Genomic DNA, 23188 nt, shown 5'->3' on the forward strand with positions numbered 1-23188 from the left:
TTAAGCCACTGCAATTGGGAGTGTGTTTGTTATAACATCTAATTAACACAGGACTGATGAAAGGGTGAACACCGTGGCAAGGTGCTCTGCTCTCCTGCCTCTGGTTTTATTTCAGCTCCTTTAAAACAGGACACCCAACAAGCACTAAGCTCCACCTCCACGGAGCACGTATGAGGCTTAGATTTCCTCACAGCCTCGCTGCACTTCTGTGTTTTAACTATGACTAAATCTCCAGTTGGACCTTGGCTTTCTGCTCCATTATGTTCAGACATTTGTCTCAATGTCTGTCAGTCACTGAGTCTCACCAAGCCCCTGGGACCTACCCCACAGCCAGTCCTTCCCCACCGGTCCCCTATAGATCCTTATCCATGATCTGTGATCTATTTCAGCCTTAGGATGTAGGTAATGTCTACAAATAAAATTTATTTCTGACACAAATTTTAATTTATATGAGAATATTCTCTTTCTAAGAAAAGAATTTGAATAATTTCAACAGTAACAATGAGTAACAATAGCTAGCGTGTACTGAATGCCTACCATCAGGCATATATTATCCCTAAATCTCACAAAAATCTAGTAGAGTCGATATTATTATACCCATTAAAAGAGGAAGAGATTGAAGCTCAGAGAGGCTGGGATTTGTCCCAGGTCACACAGCTATAATATGGACTTGAACTCACATTTGTCTGATGACCAAACCCACATTCTTTCGCCTTCCTGATGGCAAAAAAGGACAAATGTCTAACAGCAGGAAGTTTAGATGTCTATATACTGAAGAGGCTTCCTGTTCTTGGAGGTCCCACTGGGCACTGAGAAATGCTGAACTTTTAGCTCACTTGTGGTTTGTGGGAAACTAGGGAGATCAGAACTGAACTGAACAGCTCCAGGGAGGCTGCAGCTGCATTTGCTGTGCATGTGGCAAAGGAATGCCACCCTCCCAACTAAATACGCTTCCCGGCACAGCTCTCTGAAGTTTGGTCAAGGAGCTGGGAACTGACAGGAATAAACGAGACCACTGGAGGCTTATTCCAGTATAAACAGAACTGGCCAGGTTGCGTCTTCAGACAAAAATCTAAACCAATGGTTTTTGAGGGGGATGCTCATGGCAATCCACTGGGGAATGGGAAGAAGATGTGAGAACTTCTCCTGGCATAGTGATTCCACTTTAAAATAAGACAGAAATTAAGTCTTTCTAACATCTAATAAACAGGCTGATACCGGTACTCTTATCTCTTCCTTATGTCACACCAGACAAGCAGCACCATGACATATCCTGAGGGAAAGTGAGGGTTCCATGTTCCATGGCACAGCAGCGTGAGAGCTGAGCCCTTACTCATTCTTTCACTTTTTTGTTTTGCAACCCAGTTCAGCTTACATGGCCCTGTTTAAGTACATTTATATGTTATGTTATCTGGCTGTATTAGTTGGGGTTCTCCAGAGAAACAGAACCAATAGGAGATACAGAGCTATATATAAGGAGGATTATTATAGGAATTGCCTCATGGGTTATAGAGGCAGAAGAGTCCCACAATCTATTGTCTGCGAGCTGAAGAGCCCAGAAAGCTGGTGGTGTGTTCAGTCTAAGTGCAAAGGCCCTAGAACCAGGGGAGCCAATGGTGTAACTCCCAGTCCAAGGTCAAAGACTTGAGAACCAGGGGGCTGCTGGTGTCAGTTCCAGAGGCTGAAGGCTTGAGAACCAGAGCCTCCAATGTCCAAAGGCAGGAGAAGATGAACATCCCAGCTCAAGAAAAGAGAGAGGGAATTCGCTCTTCCACTGTCTTTTTGTTCTATTCTAGCCCTCAGTGGATTTGATGAAGCCCACCCACATTGGTGAGAGTGAATCTCTTTACTCAGTCTACTAAATCAAATACTAATCTTTTCCAGAAACTCTCACAGACATACCCAGAAGTAATGTTTTATGAGCTATGTGGGCATCCCTTAGCCTAGTCAAATTGACACACAAAAACAACGATCACATTGGTTTTAATAAAACCAATTGCCACCTGGCTTTAACAAAATCAATCTTTAAAAACATAAAATGGTCATATGGCTTAAGATATTCCTGCCAAAGTATCTGAATGTTGAAGACAGTCCTAATAAGACAAGCACAGGTAAACATATTAGCTAAAGTACCACAAAAAGCATTCTAATCAGTTGGTTTCCTCTCATTAAATGTTAATTAGTTCATATAAGCTTCCTGTGTAGGAAAGTATCAAGTACTTAGCAAGCATTAGGGAAGAGGCGAGTCACAAGTGGAGTCTGACGGACAACAGACACTACTGGAGCAATGACATTGTTACCTTGCTGGGTGACATTTTTCTCTGAGGCATATGTGAGCTTCTTGAGGAGGATCCAGAAGGCCTGCCAGAAACAAACACAGATTAGAATTTTCATTCTGGTAATGAGTCTCTGAAACAACATTTGTTGAGTTTTAAAAAACATACTTAATGGGGGCTTCCCTGGTGGCACAGTGGTTGAGAGTCCGCCTGCCGAGGCAGGGCACATGGGTTCGTGCCCCGGTCCGGGAAGATGCCACATGCCGCGGAGCGGCTGGGCCTGTGAGCCATGGCCGCTGAGCCTGCGCGTCCGGAGCCTGCGCGTCCGGAGCCTGTGCTCCGCAACGCGAGAGGCCTCAACGGTGAGAGGCCCACGTACCGCAAAAAAAAAACCCAAAAACATACTTAATGGGATTAGCTCCTGAACCAAATACTATGATTATATTCCAGATACACTGGCTCACACCGTTTAAACCCACAGAACAGGATAATCATATCATATTAAATGGCCTTTTATTTAGATTGTTTTAGTATGCTGGCTTATAAGCCACTTTGGTAAAGTTATAAAAATAAGAGGAACAAAACTTAGGGGCTGTGTGGACCCCATCATTAAGTGATTTGGAAATGGGTCCCTGGGATCATACATGTTTGGGACGAGAAGGGACTGCAGCCAGTTCACACGAGCATGGCCACACCATGCTCGTGGTGGCCCCTGTTCTGATTGGCCAGTGCCTGGCCCCAAGCAGTTGCAAAATATCACAAATATCACTCCTGAAAAAGTCTAAAGCACTCATTTCACAGATAAAGACACAGTGACCCAGAGAGATAAAGTGACCTGCCCACACTACACATCTTATTAAGAGAAAAACAGAACTTGGACTTGAGCGTCATTCTACAGTGCTCCTTTGGCGTCCCCACACCACCCTCTTCCCCTGAAATTTGTTGCCATTTTTCTTTATAAACTGGTGATGCAACAACCACCTTTTGATACAGAGAGACAAAGGCTGTTAAGCAGGTTGGACAAATGCTTTGATAACAGGTAAAGGAGCTATAAATTGCTATCTTTCAAAAATAATGTCAAACATTTATTGAGTGCTTACTACATGACAGGCACAGATACTTCACTTGTTTATTAACTTGTTTAATCATTTAAACAATATTACCTTTAATCTTTACAATAGCCTTATTGAGTAGTTATGATTATTGATTCCATTTAACACGTGGAAGAACTGATGTATAGCGAGACTGAGTAACTTGTTATGGAGGTGACTTCTAAGATGACCCCCAATTGATATTCACACTCTGTGTAATTTACTCCCTTTGGCTGTGGGCTGGACCTAATGACTCACTTCAAATGGAATACAGAAAAAAAAGTGATGGGATGTCACTTCCATGGCTAGGTTATAAGAGCCTGGGACATCTGTCTTACTAGAGACTTTTATTCTGCTGGCTTTGATGGCTACTCTGTTGGAAATGCCCATGTGGCAAGGAACCTGAGGGCAGCCTCCAGCCAACAGCCAGCAAGGAATTTAGGCTTTCAACTCAACAGTTGTCAGGGAACAGAGTCTTGCCAAAAACCACATGAGTGAGCGTGGAAGTGGATCCCTCCCCAATCGAGCTTCAAATGAGATCCCAGACCTTGGGCCAATGACTTGATTGCAGTCTTTGAGAGACTATCAAGCAGAGGACACAACTAAGTTGTTCCTTCATTCCTGATCGACCCAAACTATGAGACAATGTATGTTGTTTTAAGTCAATCATTTTAGCATAATTTGTTATGACGCAAAAGATAACTAGCACAGTTACCCAAGACTACATAGCTACATAACTCCTGGTATAGCCAGGAGTTGAACCCAAGAAGTCTGGCTGTTAAATCTATGCTTTTTTCCACTAAATCTACTCTTTTAACCAGTGACACCACACTACCTCTCAGAAGGGACACCACATTCTTCACGAACATCATCATCACCATCATTATTACCATCACCATCATCACCTCTGTCCCCATCGTCATCATCATCACTACTACTACATACCAAATATCAGCTAAGTGCTTTATATAAATAATTTTATGTAATCCTCAAAATGACCCTGTGGGATATATCCAAAAATAAAAATAAAAACACCAATTCGAAAAGATACATGCACCCCAACGTTCATAGCAGCATTATTTACAATTGTCAAGACATGGAAACAACCTAAGTTTCTATTGACAGTTGAACAGATAAAGAAGATATAGTATATATACACAATGGAATACTATTCAGCCATGAAAAATAATGCAGTTTTGTCATTTGCAGCAACATGGATGAACTTGGAGAGCATTATGTTAAGTGGAATAAGTCAGACAGAGAAAGATAAATACTGTATGATATCACTCATATGTGGAATCTAAAAAATACAACAAACTAGTGAATATAACATAAAAGAAGCAGACTAATAGATGTAGAGAACAAACTAGTGGTTACTGGGGGGCTGGGGGCAACATAGGGGTAGGGGGAGTGGAAGGTACAAACTATTGGGTGTAAGATAGGCTCAAGGATGTATTGTACAACCCAGGGAATATAGCCAATATTTTGTAATAACTGTAAATGGAAAGTAACCTTTAAATTTTTGTATAAAATTTTTATTTTAAAAAATGATCCTGTGGTTCCAACTTTATAGTTTAAAAAAAATGAATCTCAGATAATAAAAGCAACTCACCTAGGGTCACATAGAAAATTCAGAACTTGACCCAGCTGAGTCCAAAACCAATGCCTTTCCAACTAAATTTTGCTGCTTCTCTGTAAACCAAAGGGCTGTATCTAACTGGTTAATGATGCCCTGATACATAATTTTTACAACATTGGAAAAAATCTATAACAATTTTTTTAGTAAATCATTGATAACAAAATCTAATTGCTGCAGATTTTTCTAACTTTACCACAGTTAACAATTCCATGGAGACTCTTAGGATGTGGGATGTAGGAGTGCCATGGAAAACTGGAAGCAAAAAAGAATGCTTTACTACATTGTATATAGCACTTCTTGTTAGCAAATATAATGAATTGAAGTTAACATCAATTGTATGATACTAAGTTTCTTTCAAAAATAAAAGTCATAAACCCTAAATCTAATATAATAACTTGCATTGCATATAAAACCTTGAATGATTCCTTATAGTACGGTGGATGAGAAAGCTCACACTCCTTGCCATAGCATTTTGGTCTGACCATCTTAGCCCAATTTTCAGCTTAATCCTCTACACAGATGTCACCTATGAAACTCAAGTCTGATCGTATCATATCAGGGCGTGAAATCAGACACCTAGATTTTTGCTTCCAGATTGAACACACTGCTTACCGAAGCACAAAAAGATTTTTGAGGGAGAACAGCAGGATGAGGGGAGGAAGGAGAGATGGGAGTACGAAAGGAAGGAAGGAAGGAAAGAGGGAAGGGAGAAGAGAGGATTTCACTCTTTTCACTTTAGCAATGAATCCTCAAATTCACTAAATATTCTAATTCCATCATAAGTGAGTCACAAAGTATCCTGACACACTTCAGTTTATAACAAAGTTCCCCTGCAGACTAAACAGAGAGAAAGCAGAAACGTTGGGTACATGACATCAAGTATTATACCATAAGCTTTATAACCTCTGCTTTCTTCTGCATCCAGTTCACATGGTCCTAAGATCCCTTCCAATTTTGCCTCCAAGGTTTTAAGTGTCTGAACCATATTTAAACAAAAAAGTACCATAGGTACTTTTTTAAAGCAGCTAAGAACTCTGCTAAGTCCGATGTGCTTCTGGTGGAAGCAATGGAGTAATTAACTGCAATGAATTATAATGATCCTAATCATGTTCTTTAGAATATTGGCGGGGTTAGCTAGGAAGAAATGGCATGCACAAGACCGCCTAAATAATGGAGGAACCAGTAAGCATCATTTTAAATAGTGCTTGAGTTCACGTTGTAGATGGGATATTGGCATGGTCCCATTCACTGTCACTTCATTAACCATGAGTTCAGGGATTGCTTCTATTTCTGTATGAAGTCTCTGACCTGCTTTTTGGTAGGCTTGACAGAGTCCTTCAGACTTCAGCTGTCGGCCTTCGTCTTCCAAGCTCACACCCTCTTGTCCCTAATTGCATTAGAGTGAGGGAAAAGAAAAATGACCTCAATGGTATTTATTTGGCTCAGCAGGATGAAGACTTGGCTGGAAGAGGAAATGGTGAGGCTGCTGCTCTTAATTCCAAGGGGAAGCCTTGAAGGCTGCTATGAAGCCTGCTGCTGTCTTATTGCTTAGGGCTCAAGTCAGGCTGAAAAGCTGAAACGGCAACTTTTCAGCATGTGATTGTACTTCTTTTCATTTTCCTTATAATTTGCCCACAACCGACTGTTTAAAACAATGTGCCTAGTGCTATGTAACGTTAGAGAATGCAAATACTATTGCCGACCACTTCTTGTTTCCATCTCCCCCTCAAACCCTCAAGGTTTTTAAATCCCTAAATGTCTCTCTCCTCCCAAGCATCCCTTGTTCACTCCCTACAAAGTGCCTTTTATGCCTTTTAGGCACAAACACTATTAGTGGCATCTTTTAAAACTTATTTGGATGGAAAGCTTTATAAAATAGATTATGACCTTCGACCCAGGGATGCCCCAGGGACTGTTAAGGTGTGTAGAACTGTCTGCCCCTTTACTAAATGGTCCCAGACGGCTGTACTTTTCCAGTTCTTATGTCTGTTTTCCATTATTTTCTGTCTCCTCTGTGCTACCAATTCATTGTGCCTACTTCATTTCCCACAAATTCTGACCCACCAAATATGTCTCCCAAAAATCAATTTTTGTTTTTAGAAATCAGAAATAGCTAGGATCTTAGCCATCACCCTTTACTTTCTGACCCAGGAGTTTAAAGTTCACACAGTGAGGTTCTTTAATAAGTATTTCAAGGGACTGAAGAAACATGGTAGTTTAAGATACAAAAGATAGTCACTCTAGGATTAAAAACAAAAGAAAATATTTATAATGATGGTCACCATCTATATTTGGCATTTTATTTCAAGAACCGACTTCTCTTTTATTCAGAGTTCTGAAAACAGCCAGATTCATGGGAGGTAGTTTTTCCTGTAGTCACATCTGCCTGACTTTATTGAATTTCCTTTTCTTAATGAATCATGAGGGTTGAGTTAAATGTTAAATATCGGTGTTTATACAAGGAACATGCATGTTTGCTTTTTCTTCAATTAAGGAAAAGCTGGTTGACCTTTGTGCCACTGAGTCTTGTGCTTGTTAACTGCGTGGCTTTCCCATCTAACAAGCCCTTCTTGTAAGACCAATCACACCATCTAATAGGCACTGTTGGCTTTCCACTAGGTGGCATCACAAAAGAACCTGTGCCCCAGAAACCGGAAGATGAAAAAGTAGGAAATGTCTTATTGTGATGCTGGGGCGGGGGGGTGCGGGGGGGGGGGTTGACTGCACAAATGTACACATTAGGAACCTGGGGATGATGAGAGGTTACTTCAAACACTTAACGTTGGAAAGCAACTCAGTATAAGTTTAAGAAACCCAGCTGCACTTACAATCATCTGGAAGGTCTCCTTTTTTCCACTGCTTTGACTCCTCTTCACCCATTTCTCCCACTCTCCACCCCCCACCTCTCTGGCAAACACCAATTTGTTTTCTGTATCTATAAGCTTGGGTTTTGTTTTGTTTTATGTTTTGATTCCACATAGGAAAGAGATCACATGGTATTTGTCTTTCTCTGTCTGACTCATTTTACTTAGCATAATGCCCTCAATGTCCATCCATGTTGTCACAAATGGCAAGATTTCATTCTTTTTAATCGCTGAATAATATTCCATTGTATATAAATACCACACTTTCTTTATCCATTTATCCCTTAATGGACACTTAAGTTGCTTCCATTTCTTGGCTATTGTAAATAGTGCTGCAAAGAACATGAAAGTAAATATATCTTTTCATGTTAGTGTTTTCATTTTCTTCTGATAAATACCCAGAAGTGGAATGGCTGGATACTATGGTAGTTCTATTTTTAATTTTTTGAGGAACCTCCATACTGTTTTTCACAGTTATTGCTCCAATCCATATTCCCACCAGCAGTGCACAAGGGTTTCCTTTTCTCCACATCATTGGCAACACTTGTTATTTGTTGTCTTTTTGATTAGGCATTCTGACAGGTGTGAGATGATATCTCATTGTGCTTTTGATTTGCATTTTTCTGATGATTAATGATGTTGAGCATCTTTTCATGTGTCTGTGGGCCATTTGTATGTCTCCTTTGGAAAAATGTCTATTCAGATCTTCTGCCCATTTTTTAATCGGATTGTCTTTGTTTGTTTTGGCTTTTTTTTTTTTTTTTTTTGCTATTTAGTTGTATGAGTTCCTTGTATATTTTGGATATTAACCTCTTGTCAGATATATAATTTGCAAATATTTTCTCCCATTCATCCCAAAGACAAAGTAGATTGCCTTTTTATATTTTGTTGGTTTTCTTTGCTGTGCAGAAGCTTTTTAATTTTATGTTTCTAGCTTATTTATTTTTACTTTTGCTGCTTTTACTTTTTGTGTCAGAGTCAAAAAGTCATCACAAAGACTTATGTCACGGAGCTTACCACCTATGTTTTCTTCTAGGAATTTCATGGTTTCTAGTCTTATGTTCAAGTCTTTAATCCATTTTGAGTTAATTTTTGTGTATGATATAAGATAGTGGTCTAGTTTCATTCTTTAGTATGTGATTATCCAGTTTCTAAGCACAATTTACTGGAGAAACTGTCCTTTCCCCATTGTATATTCTTGGCTCCTTTGTCATAAATTTATTGACCATATGTATGGGTTTGTTTCTGGGCTCTCTATTTTGTTCTGTTGATCTATGTGTCTGTTTTTATGCCAATACTATTCTGTTTTAATTATTATAGCTTTGTAATAGAGTTTGAAAGCAGATTGCATGATGCTTTCCAGCTTTGCTTTTCTTTCTCAAGATTGCTTTGGCTATCCAGAGTCTTCTGTGGTTCCAAACAAATTTTAGGATTACTTGTTCTATTTCTGTGAAAAACGTCATTGGAATTTTGATGAGGATTGAATTTAATTTGTAGATTGCTATGGGTAGTATGGTCATTTTTAACAATATTAATTCTTTAAATCCATGAACATGGAATATCTTTCCATTTATTCATGACTTCTACAATCTCTTTCCTTAAAGTCTTGAAGTTTTGAGCATGCAGGTCTTTCACCTTTTTGGTTACGTTTATTCCTCAGTACTTTTATTCTTTTTGATGCAATTGTAAATGGTATTGTTTTCTTAATTTCTTTTTCTGATAGTTTATTTAGTATATAGAAATGCAACAGATTTTTGTGTATTGATTTTGTATCCTGTAACATTACTGAATTTGTTTATTAGTCTAATAGTTTTTTGATGGAGGTATTAAGGGTTTTCTGTATATATCATGTTATCTGCAAATAGTGACAGTTTTACTTCTTCCTTTCCAATTTGGATACCTTTTATTTCTTCTTTTACCCTGATTGCTCTGGATAGGACTTCCAATACTATGCTGAATAGAAGTGGTGAGAGTGATCATTCTTGTCTTGTTTCTGATTTTAAAAGAAAAGCTGAGTTTTTTGCAATTGAGTATAATGTTAGCTGTGGGCTTGTCATACATGGCCCTTATTATGTTGAGGTACATTCCCTCTATACTCACTTTTTTGAGAGTTTTTAATCATAAATGGATGTTGAATTCTTTTGAATGCTTTTTGTGCATCTATTGATTGTATCATTTTTATCCTTCATTTTGTTAATGTGGTGTACCACATTGACTGATTTGCAGATATTGAACTAGCTTTGCATCCCTGGAATGGATCCCACTTGATCATGGTGTATGATGTTTTGAAGGTATTGTTGAATTCAGTTTGCTAGTATTTTTTTGAGGATTTTTTCATCGGTATTCATCAAGGATATTGGCTTATAATTTACTTTTATTGTGGCATCCTTGTCTTGTTTTGATATGAGGGTAATGCTGGCCTTGTAAAGTGAGTTTGAAAGAGTTCCCTCTTCTTCTTTTTTTTTTTTTTTTTGAAGAGTTTAAGAATGAGTCAAATTAATTCTTCTTTGAATGTTTGGTAGAATTCACCAATGAAGGCTTCTTGTCCTGGACTTTTGTTTGTTGGGAGATTTTTCATTACTGATTCAATCTTCTTACTAGTAATCAGTCTGGTCAGATTTCTATTTCCTCAATTCAATGTTATTAGGTTGTATGTTTATAGGAATTTATCCATTTCTTCTAGGATGTCCAATTTTTGGTCATGTAAAAGACTCTTGTGATCGTTTATATTTCTGTGGTATCAGTGGTCATATCTCCTTGATTTTCATTCCTGATTTTATTTATTTGAGTTCCTTTTCTTTTCTTGGTGAGTGTAGATAAAAGTTTTTCAATTTTGTGTATCTTTTCAAAGAATCATCTATTACTTTGACTGGTCTTTTCTATTATCTTTTTAGACTTTATTTTACTTATTTCTGCTCTAATTTTAAGCTTTGTTTATTCCTCTTTTTCTTGCTCCTGGAGGTGTAAAGTTAGGTTATTTATTTGAGACTTTTCTTATTTCTTAAGGTATGCAATTATCACTATGAACTTCCCTCTAGGAACTCCTTTGGCTGCAACCAATAAACTTTGGTGTATTTCCATTTTCACTTGTCTCAAAGTATTTTTTGATTTCTCTTTTGATTTCTTCTTTGGCCCACTGGCTGTTCAGTAGCATGTTGTTTAATCTTCACAAGACTTACAAAGTCCTTCATGATCCACCCCACGCTCACCTCTTTAGCACTCTCTCTGACCTCTCCCTTTGTGTATTCGACACTGGTGCTACTCAAAGTGAGGTCCACAGGCTGGCAGCATCAGCATTACCTGGGAGCTTATTGGAAATGAAGAATCTCAGACCCCACCCAGACTTTTAGAATCAGAATCTGCATTTTAACTCATTTATGTGCACATAGGGCTTGAGAAGCACTGCTCTTCTACACATTAGCTCTGTTTTAACTTTTGAGCCTTCAAAACTACTGTTTCTTCCTCCTGAGATATTCTTCCTGGTCTCACATCCTAAAATCTTTTCTTACTAACACTTTTGGGTGCCCACATAGATGTCATTTCCTAGAGAAAGGCTCCTGTAATGTTTGATGACTGAGTTAAGTGACCTCTCAAATATATTGGGTTGGCCAAAAAGTTCGTTCGGGATTTTGGCCAACCGAATACTTCCCTTGTACCTTCCACATTGTTCCATAGTCAAGTTTGTGTCATTAGTTTCTTAAGAAGCATCTTCTCTACTGTCATATCCTCAGTGTCTAAAACATAGTAGATTCCCAATAAGTATCTGCTGAATTAATGTTAAATAAATAGTAGGTGCTCATTAAACATAAGTTCCAAACCTCTTACCAAAATCCAGATGTGCTATGATCCTAGCCTTTCCCTGACAATGTTAGACTAGAGACCCTCCTACAAGAGAAAATGAGGTTAGGCCAGTGTTGTTTGTTTTTCATAAGCTATTTCTGGACCCTAGTGATCATCTCTTCCCTTTCTCAATGCTCAAACTCCAAGTCTGGATGAGCTTACAGATTCAGACCTGTTAGAACACAAAGGGGCCATGGAATTCATGTGATTCAACCTCTGAGTCTATAAGTGAGAAACCTAGGACCCAGGGTTTGGTTTTCACAAGGAAGTACAGAGAGGTGTATCGAGTATGCACAGGAGCCCACAAGTCCTCCTCCTTTTGAAAAGGCATATTTGTTTATTCCTAGTGTTAGTCTCTTCACACCCCTGTTGCCATTCACAATTCCTCCAACCTACTCAAGAGTCTCTCAGTTCCCTAAAACATATTTAGTCCAACTACAGATACTTTAATTCATTATTAACACTCAAAATGATCTCTTCATAGTTTATCACATACTTTGCCTTCAAATACCTTATACTAAAGTGAGATCTAACCATACCTGCTGGGTAATAAGTTTCATAAAGGATAGGATGTAAGTTTAAAAAAATTGTTGAGGAATACTAACATTAAATTTTCTTCCCATGTCAGCAGGTTTGTGTTTTCTTTCTTACCCTCCTCACTCTGGACATGGCTTTAAAGACTTATTTTTGTCATCTCTGACATTTTTACAATCATCTTCTATATATTTGCTGTCCAATAAGGTGGCCACTAGCCACTATTAGTAAAGCACTTGAAACATGGCTAGTGCAAATGAAGATGTGCTGTAAGTCTAAAATATACCCTCGATTTTAAGGATTTGATGAAGAAAAGAATGCAAACTATCTGGTTAGTAATTTTTTATATTGGTTACATGTTGAAATGATAATATGTTTGATATGTTGGGTTAAATAAAATATGTTATTAAAGTTAATCATCCTCTTTCTTTTTGCTTTTTTAATGTGGTTACTACAAAATTTTAAACTGCCAGCGGGATTCACATTGCACTTCCATTGGACAGTGTTAACTCTGGCTTTAGTCATCAAGAGTGTTCTCACAGTTTTATACTCCTTTAAAAAAAACCTTTCTTTTGCAATATGTTCTTCATATTTTGTAAAAATTCTACTAAACGGGATTTAGTCAGGAGCTTCCACTGTTGTCACATTGAGCTCGCACTTCCCTCTTCACTTAATTTTTCATGAACATCCTTTGCTTGGGGTTTGCCAGAAATTCATTTTGAAATGCCTCCCCAAATTCTCAAGTCATTGTCCCTTGGCTTGATAATGAAACACCATTACTAAGAATCACACAATAATGCTAATAATAATATCAATAATTTGTTGAGGTATTACTATGTGTCAGGCACTGTGATAAGTACTTTACATACATTACCTCATTTAATATTTACAATAACCAAATAAGGTAACTGTTATCATGTCCATCATACAGATGAGAAAATTGATGCTCAGTGAGGTTATGGCAAAGACTGGCTAGCTCTTTCCAAACCTCTTTCTCTTTCCTTCTCTGCTCATAGCAATGCTCTCTTTCCCAGTTGTGACAACCAAATGTGTCTTCAGATATTGCCAAGTGTCCCCTGGAAGGCAAAATTGCTCCCCTTCCCCCTGTTGAGAACCACTGGTGTAGAGTAGAAATTGTCTTTGTTGTTTCCTTTAAATTCAGGGGATGAAAATCTTGGCACCTTGTGTCAAGGCTTTGATCACTACACTCTTTAGGCAAATGAGACTTCTTGCGTATCCCCAATAGTTTGCAATCTAGCCTCTTTGTCCCTGTGCCAGCTTCAGGCTCTACCTAGTGTCCACTTAATTTTTCTGGCTGGTGAGTCCATATAAATAATCCCTCACAGACCTCACACCACTGTTGTTTCCTCTTTTCCCAAACACTCTCCAGGGAGATTGCTAGTCCAGAAGTCATAATTGTGAATGATTTTCCTGCCGCACCTCTATCCCAGGGGCAAGAACCAGCCCAGAGATTTTTTTGGTTTGCAAAAGTGCTGGATTTCTGATGAGTGCATGGAAGAAAAGGTCAAGTGACATCTGTATTAAACAAACAAACAAACAAACAAGAAACCCTCTCAGCAGGCATGGATGGAAATTTGTTCATTGTATTTAGTTCAAGACTTTATCACCCAGTCCTTTTATTTACCCACTTCCTCTAAAGCTAGGTGGTTACAAAAGAAAAATAATTCCAGTGCTCATTCAAATGACTTGGAAACCAGCTAGAATCTATTTCTCAGTCTTTTACATAACAATTACTGTTTTGAAATGCATGGTACCTGTGTCTGTTTCCCATAAAGCATTACTTTTCCCTTCTCTCCAGCTGAATCCTGGAGCCCAGTCACATGACCCATGAACAGATTGCTTGTTCGAGCCCCTTCCCTGAGAATCATATCAATCTGAACCTTCACTGGCAAGTCCAGCATTCTTTTCACTCACAACACAATATCATGATCTGGTTAACATTAAGTTATAAGCTCCACAAAGCAAGGATGATTGTGTGTATGTGTATGTTCATGTGGGCGTGCATGTGTGTGAATGTGTGTTAAAATATTGACTTTTTAACGGTAAACTTGGAGTTATATCTCCTTTGCTGTTTTTGATTCCTAAGATATTTGGTGTAGACAAAGAGGGATCATTTCCTTTCCCTCACTCCCTTTCAAATCAGGTACAGTTTGGAAGAAAAGTAATGATATTTTTTAGACCATTTCCTTTCCAATAATAAGGACAAATATAGAAAGGTCTCCTGCTGCTTCGTGTAGAATTATTTTAAGGCTGTTAAGTTGGTCTATCTATCAGGTGCAGATGAGCACTCACTGATCTGTGCATTCTGAAATTTCATTGCTCCTACACAAACTCACTGCCTGCAAACAAGGAAGCCTGACACTTGGAGGGCCGTGCTGTCTGACAAACCAGATTAATAATGAATGAACCCATATTGTATAATCAGGAAGGGGAGAAATGCTACAAATTAGAAATAAGCATGTTCTTCATTATAGGTGGCAGCAGGATACTGCTTAGGGTATCACTGATGCTCAAATTAGCTGCGGGGCACACGAACCACTTGCTGCCTCTCACTGTTCCTTACTTTCCTCTTGAGAGTCTCATTCTCAAGGGATTTGCAAAGTGAGAAATCCTCAAAATTCAAACTTGGGAGATGCATTTGCACCACGTGAACTTATTATTCATCGAGGGTGTACAGGTATTGTAAATGGGTTACATTTCTATCTTAAATTCAGTTAAAGTTGTCATATTTCCTATACAAATTAGATCAAAATTATGCCACGATGGGAATTTTTGCAAGATTTCTGGTATTCTCAAGAGATGCTTACTCTGAATATCATGTGCTTTCAGAGAAAATGAGCTGCAGTCTCAGAATCAGGGGAAACTTGCTGGTGTTTGGCTGGAGCTTCTTTTAACATAGTCTAGCAAGGACTAGCCCTGGTAATAGTGTTGTGTGCATGTGTGCACACCAAAACCTGAGCAGGTACAAAAATGAAACAAAGTGAAAGATCTCAGGAAAGGTGCAAGGGAAAGCCAGTTAACATCACTACATCAGCCAAACCTGAAAACGTATTTCTATAGTGCAAAGGGTGGACAGCCTGTACATGTCAGCACCACAGATATCTCATAAAATATCACTGATTCAAGAATGCTCCTTGGGGCTGAGATAAACTGACAACCTGCCTAGATCTCCAGGGGTGGGTGGGTGTGGGCGGAAGAATTCCACTAACCTGTGGCTCTGACCCATTTACTTGTCATGGTTCCACAAGTCCCATTTACTTGTCCTGGTTCCACCTGGGTTCTCCTATACCGTGAAGGTCTCTTGTGCTGAGGTGAGAGCATATCGAGGTCAGTCTCAGTGGCCTGGAAGTCCGTAACCTTTAAATCAATGGAGAGAAAGCATGGAAGTCCCATGGCTACTTTCCGAGAAAAGTCTATGCTGGGTCAAGGTAAGGACCAATTGCTATAACTAATGTGATAGTTCCAGGTTACAATAAAACATGCTGACCATCAGGGGAGATACTGTTCAGACATAATCAAAGTAGCCCCTTATTTGTCCACCTATTGGCATCTAGTATGTGGATGACAGTATCAGTTTGGTTCCGGAGACCTTGAAAAAGGTCAGCCCAAATCAGGACAGCATCTATAGCAGCTGATAGATTGGGGAATCGGAGGGTTTGAGGGATGAAAGATTTCAAGAAAGAAAGAGCAGATCATATGTGTGGCAGCAGAGAGCCTTTGCAAGGACAGAAAGTGGCACCCTAGTGAGGGTAGCCCAACTGTGGTTGATATATGCTCCGGGGATAAGGGCAGGTCTATGGAGAAACTCCAAGTCACACTGACCTACGTTCACTCATGTGGTCCATCCTGACCATTGCTCATGCACAGCCCTCATGAGTAGCTATCACTGAGCTATGCTTTCAAAACCCTATGTATGGTAGGTAGAATAGTGCAAGATGTCCATGTCTATAATCCCCAGAACCTGTGAACAGGTTACATTACATGGTAAAGAGGAATTAAGGTTGCAGAAAGAATTAAGGATTCAGCTGACCTTAGACGAAGAGGTTATCCTGGATTCTTCAGGTGGACCCAGTGTCATCACATGAGTCTTTATAAGTGGAAAGAGGCAGAAGAGAAAGGACCAGAAAGATGGCAGAGACTTGATAAGCCATTGCTGGCTCAGAAGATGGAAGACGGCTATGAGCCAAAGAATGACGGCAGCCTCTAGAAACTGGAGAAGAGGAAAAAATTGATTCTCCCCTAGAGCGTCCGGAAGAACACAACCCTGCCAACACCTTGATTCTAACCCGGCAGACCCATTTCAGACTTCTGAGCTCTGGAACTCTAAGTCAATAAATTTGTGTTGTTTTATGCCTCTAAGTTTGTAGTAATTTGTTAACAGCAGGAATAAAAAAAGAAATCAATTACCACCACCACCCCAAAATGACTTGTAACATATTCTTAAATATTTTTGGAACTTGTGTTAGAGGGAATGACACAGGCAAGATGGGCCTCATGGCAAAACCTCAGACGGATTGGGGTCAAGGGGAGGTGAGTAAGACTGCATATGATGTTTGTCATGGCTTTTGTTCCCCGGGGAGGAGCTCTTGGGGGCTACAAAGTAATAATTGAAATAATTGTTTTCAGTAAAACCACCATAAAGCAGCACGCACAAAGAAGCATCGCTTTGGAGCCCTGCTAGCAGGGTATAACGCAGGAGGGCACACAGACGGTCTACTTTGTGCTCCAGCCATGGAGGGGGCTGCAAAGGGCTGTGGAGCCTCAGGAATGCTGCAGACTATCTGGCAGTGACTTGGGCCATGGTGCCCAGTGTTTGTGGCAGCACAGCAGGGCAAACCCAGAAGAAATGGTCATTTGCACAGTCGATACAACAGGAAACCTTACAAGGAACACAGTGATATGAGGTCCTGAAGAGGCAGCCGTGCCCATCAGATGCCCTGTTATTATTCATGAACAGAGCTGAGCCCTCCTGGAAATCATCGAACAGAATTTCATTGATGGCTTGTCCCCCAGAACAGGTGACAGTCAAGGTTGTCATCTCTCACGCGACCCTCTTATAACCCTAGGCTGGGGTGGCCTGGGGTCCCAAAGTTTATCTTATAGTACCCAAAACTGTATAAATGATAGGCACAAAAGAAAAGGGAGAATTCACTGATAGTATCGGGGTGTGGCAAAATTTTCCAAGGAACGTTGTGTCTGGGACTTCTGAAAATTTACTACGTGGTATCTAAACCAGATTCAAGCCTAAGGCTAGGCAGCTGTGAGGCAAATATTCGAAACTGCTTTGTTACCAATTGTTAGCAGAGAATCTTTCATTGACTATGCCATCACTGATGTGGTATCAGCCCAACAAACTCATATTGGCAAATAAAAGACATAACATTCTAACTTCGAACCTATATCCTGGAGAATTCAGATGTTAAACATGAAAAGAGGATGTGTTCTTATTTTTGTCTGAGAGCAGTTTCCAATAAGAGGGGATTAAAAGAAGAGCACCCTCAAAGTTCTCTCTAGCTTTACACACTCCATACGAAAGAGCACACGGAGGGAGGGGGTCTTGCCCCGCCTGCATCCGGAAAGAGCCCCGTGGATGCCTCTTTCTGAGTTCCGTGTTAGTGTCATTCTGCTACGAGGCACCAAGAGGCCAAAGCTTATCTCCTTCAAAGTGTTTTCTCAGTTGATATTGCCAGTGTTGCTGATGATTTTTCCTCTAGTCCTACATGTACAAATTGACTGTCCTCTTTGTTAGAAGCGTCTCTGGATTCATTCCTGGAGATCTCCTGCCCTCTCTATTTGGTTTGCCATGTGTGTTAAGTAAAACCCCTGCCATTTACTTTGATGAGATTCAAGTGTTCCTCTCATGGAGGAAAGGAAAGCCTCTTATAGGACAAGATGAATAGGAAAGAGCTGAGACTGGTCGCATACAATCAGAGCTCACAAAAACCCCAAGCAAAATGAAGCTGAAAATACCCCTTTAAACTGATTCAAAGTCAAATTTAGTTATAAGCTCAGGGCAGCTGCAAATCCCAAATCATGAACCAAGGCCCTTCTCCATGAGCTCTTCCACCAGCTTGAACCTAAATATAAGTAGTTGTTTAGAGTTTATTTTCTTTTTGTTAAGGTATAGGCCAGTGGTTCCTTTAATTCAATTTCACAGTCTTTTATCGCAGTAGAACAAGGCAAGGAAAAATTAGAATGTGGAGTCAAAAGACTTGAACTCAAGTTTAGAAACTACCAGTTCCTAGTTGTGTGACCGAAGATAAATTGCTTTATCTTTCTGAACCCCAGGTTCTGCTTCTGCAAATTAGGGAAATCACTACCTGTTTTACTGCCCTCACAAGACTGCTGTGAGGCACTAATGAAGAAAGGGTTTATGAGTGCGATGCATTATAGAATGCTCTGTAAATGTCGTTGTTGTTGTTATTATTGGCTAGAGTCTGTGAGGGACACAAATATGTACAAGTCATAGTCCAGACTCTCAAGGAATTTATAATCAAAGTGAAAAATCAGAGGTATATACAGCTGACTATAAAATACAGCAGAATGTGATCACTGCCCAGGGAGCCCAAAGGACTCCGAGACCCGGGGACATGGGGAGATTATGAAAAACGGCATTGAGGTCCATCCCAAGTGATGGGTGGCATTCCAGAGGGATGGGGAGAAAAGCACTTTGGCAGAAGGAGCAGCATGACTCGTGCCCAGACTCGTGCCTGAGGAAGACCTGCTTGCAGGAGCAGAGGTGCTTGGCGTGGAGGGTCCGGGCCACCAGGAGAATTCTGGAACTGGAGAACGAGTTATTTCTACATGAGTGTAAGCACGAGCCACATGGTTCTAATGTCCCAGCACAGAGCTTGAGCTTGAATTGGGAGGAAAGTTAATAAAGCATTGATTTTAACCAAGAGCCTTGTCCTTACTTTAAAACTTTCCCACAGAGCTTGCCTGGTGGCGCAGTGGTTGAGAGTCCACCTGCCGATGAAGGGGACACGGGTTCGTACCCCGGTCCGGGAAGATCCCACATGCCGTGGAGCGGCTGGGCCCGTGAGCCATGGCCGCTGAGCCTGCGCGTCCGGAGCCTGTGCTCTGCAACGGGAGAGGCCACAGCAGTGAGAGGCCCGCGTACCGGGAAAAAAAAAAAAACAACATTTCCCACATACAGATTCTCCTCCACAAAGCTGATCCTTAGTTGTGTTTTCTTTTTCCCCATTAATGAAAGAGGATGAGCCTTCTCAACTAATTCTTCTCAAAAATCTTACTGGATTTTTGTGCTTTCTTCACACCCTTCACCAGATTCCAGCTGAGGAAAGTTTATACTTTAAGGAAAGTCCCAGATGAACTGTAAATATTGCAGAAGTCACAGTCTATTATCTTTTCTGCAGCTTCTAAACAATGAGAGCTCGTTGATTTCCCTGGCCTACACAGGCTCTTTGGTACTGAGTATCCCTGTGGCCAAATGAGGCTTTGCAGTTTTCTTGCAGCTGAGAAGTGAACCGCACAGTGCTCTGTGATAAGTTGTATTTTTCTTGCACTCGCATCTCATTTTCTTACACATCTGTGTGCAGAACTGCACCCGCCCACCGCCACATACATACAAGCTTACTCTGGGTCCGTCTTCTATACTATGGCTTCACTGGGTCCCATTCCTTGGCCGCCTTTGTAGTGTCATCATGGGGAAACTGACTATCAAATGTTAACTTACCCAAAGTGATTACTATAAAATCTGAAGAAAGGTGTTACTTGTGTATGTTTTAGAGACATCTTACTCTTTCCAGAACTGTTTCCTTTCTCCAACACCCACTATTTACTGTCCCTCAAATATTTTGGTATGATTTTTCTATTTCTCCTATAGATAGCACTTTAATGTTTTAATGTAAAGAAAACTTTACAAACTCTAGGGTCAGCTATTTTCTCCCCAACTTGTTAAAAGATGCCCTGTGTGGTTCTTCTAATAACTGTATGCTGACTTAAACACATTTTTTTAAAGCTCTCAGTTATATTCTTGAGCAGTGTTTAAAATCTTAAGCACAGCTTTTATTATTAGAAATAATGAGAACTTTAGCTTAGACAATGTGTAGTTTATATAGCAAAACTACAAATTTCCCAAGCTTTGTTTGCTTCATGTGTTACCAATATGGTAAATACAGATCTGAAAAAGGCAATGATTATTTTTAGGTTTCTCGGTCAATTAAAATAAAATACTATAAGAATTATTAAGTGTAAGAATTTTAAAATCATAATTTAAATTTTATATGCTTTAAAATGAATATTTAGGAAATTATTTTCTGAAAGAATTCTTTCATAGCCTCTAATCCTTACTTCCATGAATATGGAATATGTAGTAAATTGAACAAAAAATTACAATATTACGTAGAAAACTTTCAAGTATTTGAAATAATAGTTTCTAGATTTTATTTTCATTGCTACATATGATGAAATTACTATAGAGTTCAGATATCCAACACCGTCCATGCCTTCGCCCTCCAAATTTAGTCAATTCAATGAGAAAAAAAGGTCCAAACATCAAAATAGCTATTTGGCACCAAATGCAAGACTTTTATCAACATTTCAATTGACGATATCAATTAACATAAAAGATCTGACATTCTTGTCACTTAAAATGAAGATAAAATAATGATGTTGATTAATGAAACACTCTCTGTGACTTGACTGACAGGATCTACCTAATATTTTCATCGCTCTTAGAGATGGGAAGTCTCAGCGTGTGAGCCCTTCTGTTTTCCATGGTATAGGGTGCAATAATAGTTAAGAGTAAAATGCTGCAAATAATGACATTTAGCTTAACAGATCTAGGACAAAAAGTAAAGAAAGAAAGCCAAGAAGGAAGCGTTCTGGCTGAAACTACTGCCTGCCAAACGACATGAGAAGCATGTTTTCAAAGAATTGCTTAACACCTCTAGATGAGAAGTCCTGTGAGGCCAATAAATGATTCTATCTTGTTCATTACTGTGTTTCCTGTGTTTCCTAGAAAAGCGCCTGACAAATGCTTGGTGATCAGTAAATGCTGAATGAGTGAATGAAAAAAAATTAGGTGAATGAAGTAACGTTATTGCTGAGAAATATGTGAAGAAAACATAAGAAAGTAAGAAACTATAGTGAGATTAAACCAGATGATTTAATATATTTATTAAAGTTCATATACTTATTCATTCAACAGTTATCTATTAAGCTCCTATTATATTCCATGTCCTGCTGTGCCCTAATGATAGAAATGTTCACAGTCTAAAGTAAAAAGAGACACAAATGATTAACCAAATGCAGTGGGAAAACTACTGTGATTGGGGTCTGTAAAATAATCAATGAGAATATGGATGAGAAAAGTGTTAATTCTGCCTAAAAAGAGAGGTCAGGGAATGTTTCCCAGAAAAGGTGATATTTGATTTGGGGTAGAAGGATGAGCGGTTAGGTAATTTGGAGGACCATCAGAAGAATGTTGTTGTTGGTAAAAGGAAGAACATGGGCAAAGCCTACGAAACATGAGAAAACATTGAGAATTATAATATTGCTTGACAATCGCATGTATGAGGTGGGGACTGGCCCAGAAACATTGGCATGATCCAGAGCATAAAGGATATCATAGGCAATGCTACTCCACGTATGCCAGGTCTGCGGGCGGTGGCGAGCCTTCAAAGTATTTTAAGGCAAGGGAGATATGTATGAACTGTGTTTTTAAACAGTATGTTCCAGTTTCAGAAGACTGACTCATAACACATCAACCTTTTTGGCAAGAATAACTAGAGGGCTTCCCTGGTGGTGCAGTGGTTGAGAATCTGCCGGCCAATGCAGGGGACACGGGTTCGAGTCCTGGTCTGGGAAGATCCCACATGCCGCAGAGCAACTGAGCCCGTGAGCCACAACTACTGAGCCTGCGCGTCTGGAGCCTGTGCTCCACAGCAAGAGATGCCGCGATGGTGAGAGGCCCGCGCACCGCGATGAAGAGTGGCTCCCGCTCGCCACAACTAGAGAAAGCCCTCGCACAGAAACAAAGACCCAACACAGCAAAAATAAATAAATAAATAAATTTATTTAAAAAAAAAAAAGAATAACTAGAAAAGATAGATTTAACATTTTTAAAAAAGTTTTGGACACACTGTAGAGTTACCAAATCACCCAGGACTTGAAGAACCAAGGTGTCAGAAAGAAGGGAAACTGTTGAAGTAAACATGATGTTCTACACTTCTTTTTCCCTCAAGGAACTTCCAGTTCATAAACATCTTGGGTGGAAAGGGAAAAGCAGATGCTAAAAGACAAAGAAACTAAGTACAGCTTTCAAGGAATCTTATAGGTTTGGAGAGACAAAAAATTGGAGTTCAGGGGTACCAAGGCAGTCAAGACTTGAGGGGTCAAGATTCTGGAAAGAAGGGAATGGAAGAAAAGTGAAAACAATGGTCTAAAATCCTTTCTTATCAAGTTTTTTTTTTTTTTTTTCAGTACGCGGGCCTCTCACTGCTGTGGCCTCTCCCGTTGCGCAGCACAGGCTCCGGACGCGCAGGCTCAGTGGCCATGGCTCACCGGCCCAGCCGCTCCGCGGCATGTGGGATCTTCCCGGACCGGGGCACGAACCCGTGTCCCCTGCATCGGCAGGCGGACTCTCAACCACTGCGCCACCAGGGAAGCCCATTATCAAGGTTATTTGATGGTCTGCAGGCTATGTAGGCAGATAATTTTTAAAGCTAAGCAGAATCATAGATCTAAATGTAAAACAAAAACTAAAAAAGTTTGAAGGTAACAGAGGAGAAAATCTACCTGACCCTGGGTTTAGGGATAATGTTTTAAGATACAATACCAAAAAGCATGTCTATGAAATAAAAAATTGATAAGTTGGACTTCATTAAAATTAAAAACTTTACTCTGTGAAAGACACTGTTAAGAGAATGAAAAGACAAGCAGAGATTGGGAGAAGATACT

General features: G+C 39.8%; 1 protein-coding gene across 15 annotated transcripts in view; it reads right to left on the bottom strand.

Moving 5' to 3' along the window:
* Positions 1 to 23188, bottom strand: part of VEPH1 (ventricular zone expressed PH domain containing 1) — a 713106-nt gene that overhangs the window by 398519 nt on the left and 291399 nt on the right. For 14 of the 15 annotated variants that reach the window (XR_013828597.1, XM_079923356.1, XM_079923366.1 and 11 more), the window contains one exon: positions 2301 to 2361. The gene's annotated coding sequence lies outside the window, so the exon portion shown is untranslated. Of the gene's footprint in view, positions 1 to 2300; positions 2362 to 2444; positions 2618 to 23188 lie in introns of those variants that run through there. The other variant, XM_079923353.1, reaches the window with a different exon arrangement.

Source organism: Stenella coeruleoalba (assembly GCF_951394435.1).
Source record: "Stenella coeruleoalba genome assembly, chromosome: 5".
Classification (NCBI taxonomy): domain Eukaryota; kingdom Metazoa; phylum Chordata; class Mammalia; order Artiodactyla; family Delphinidae; genus Stenella; species Stenella coeruleoalba.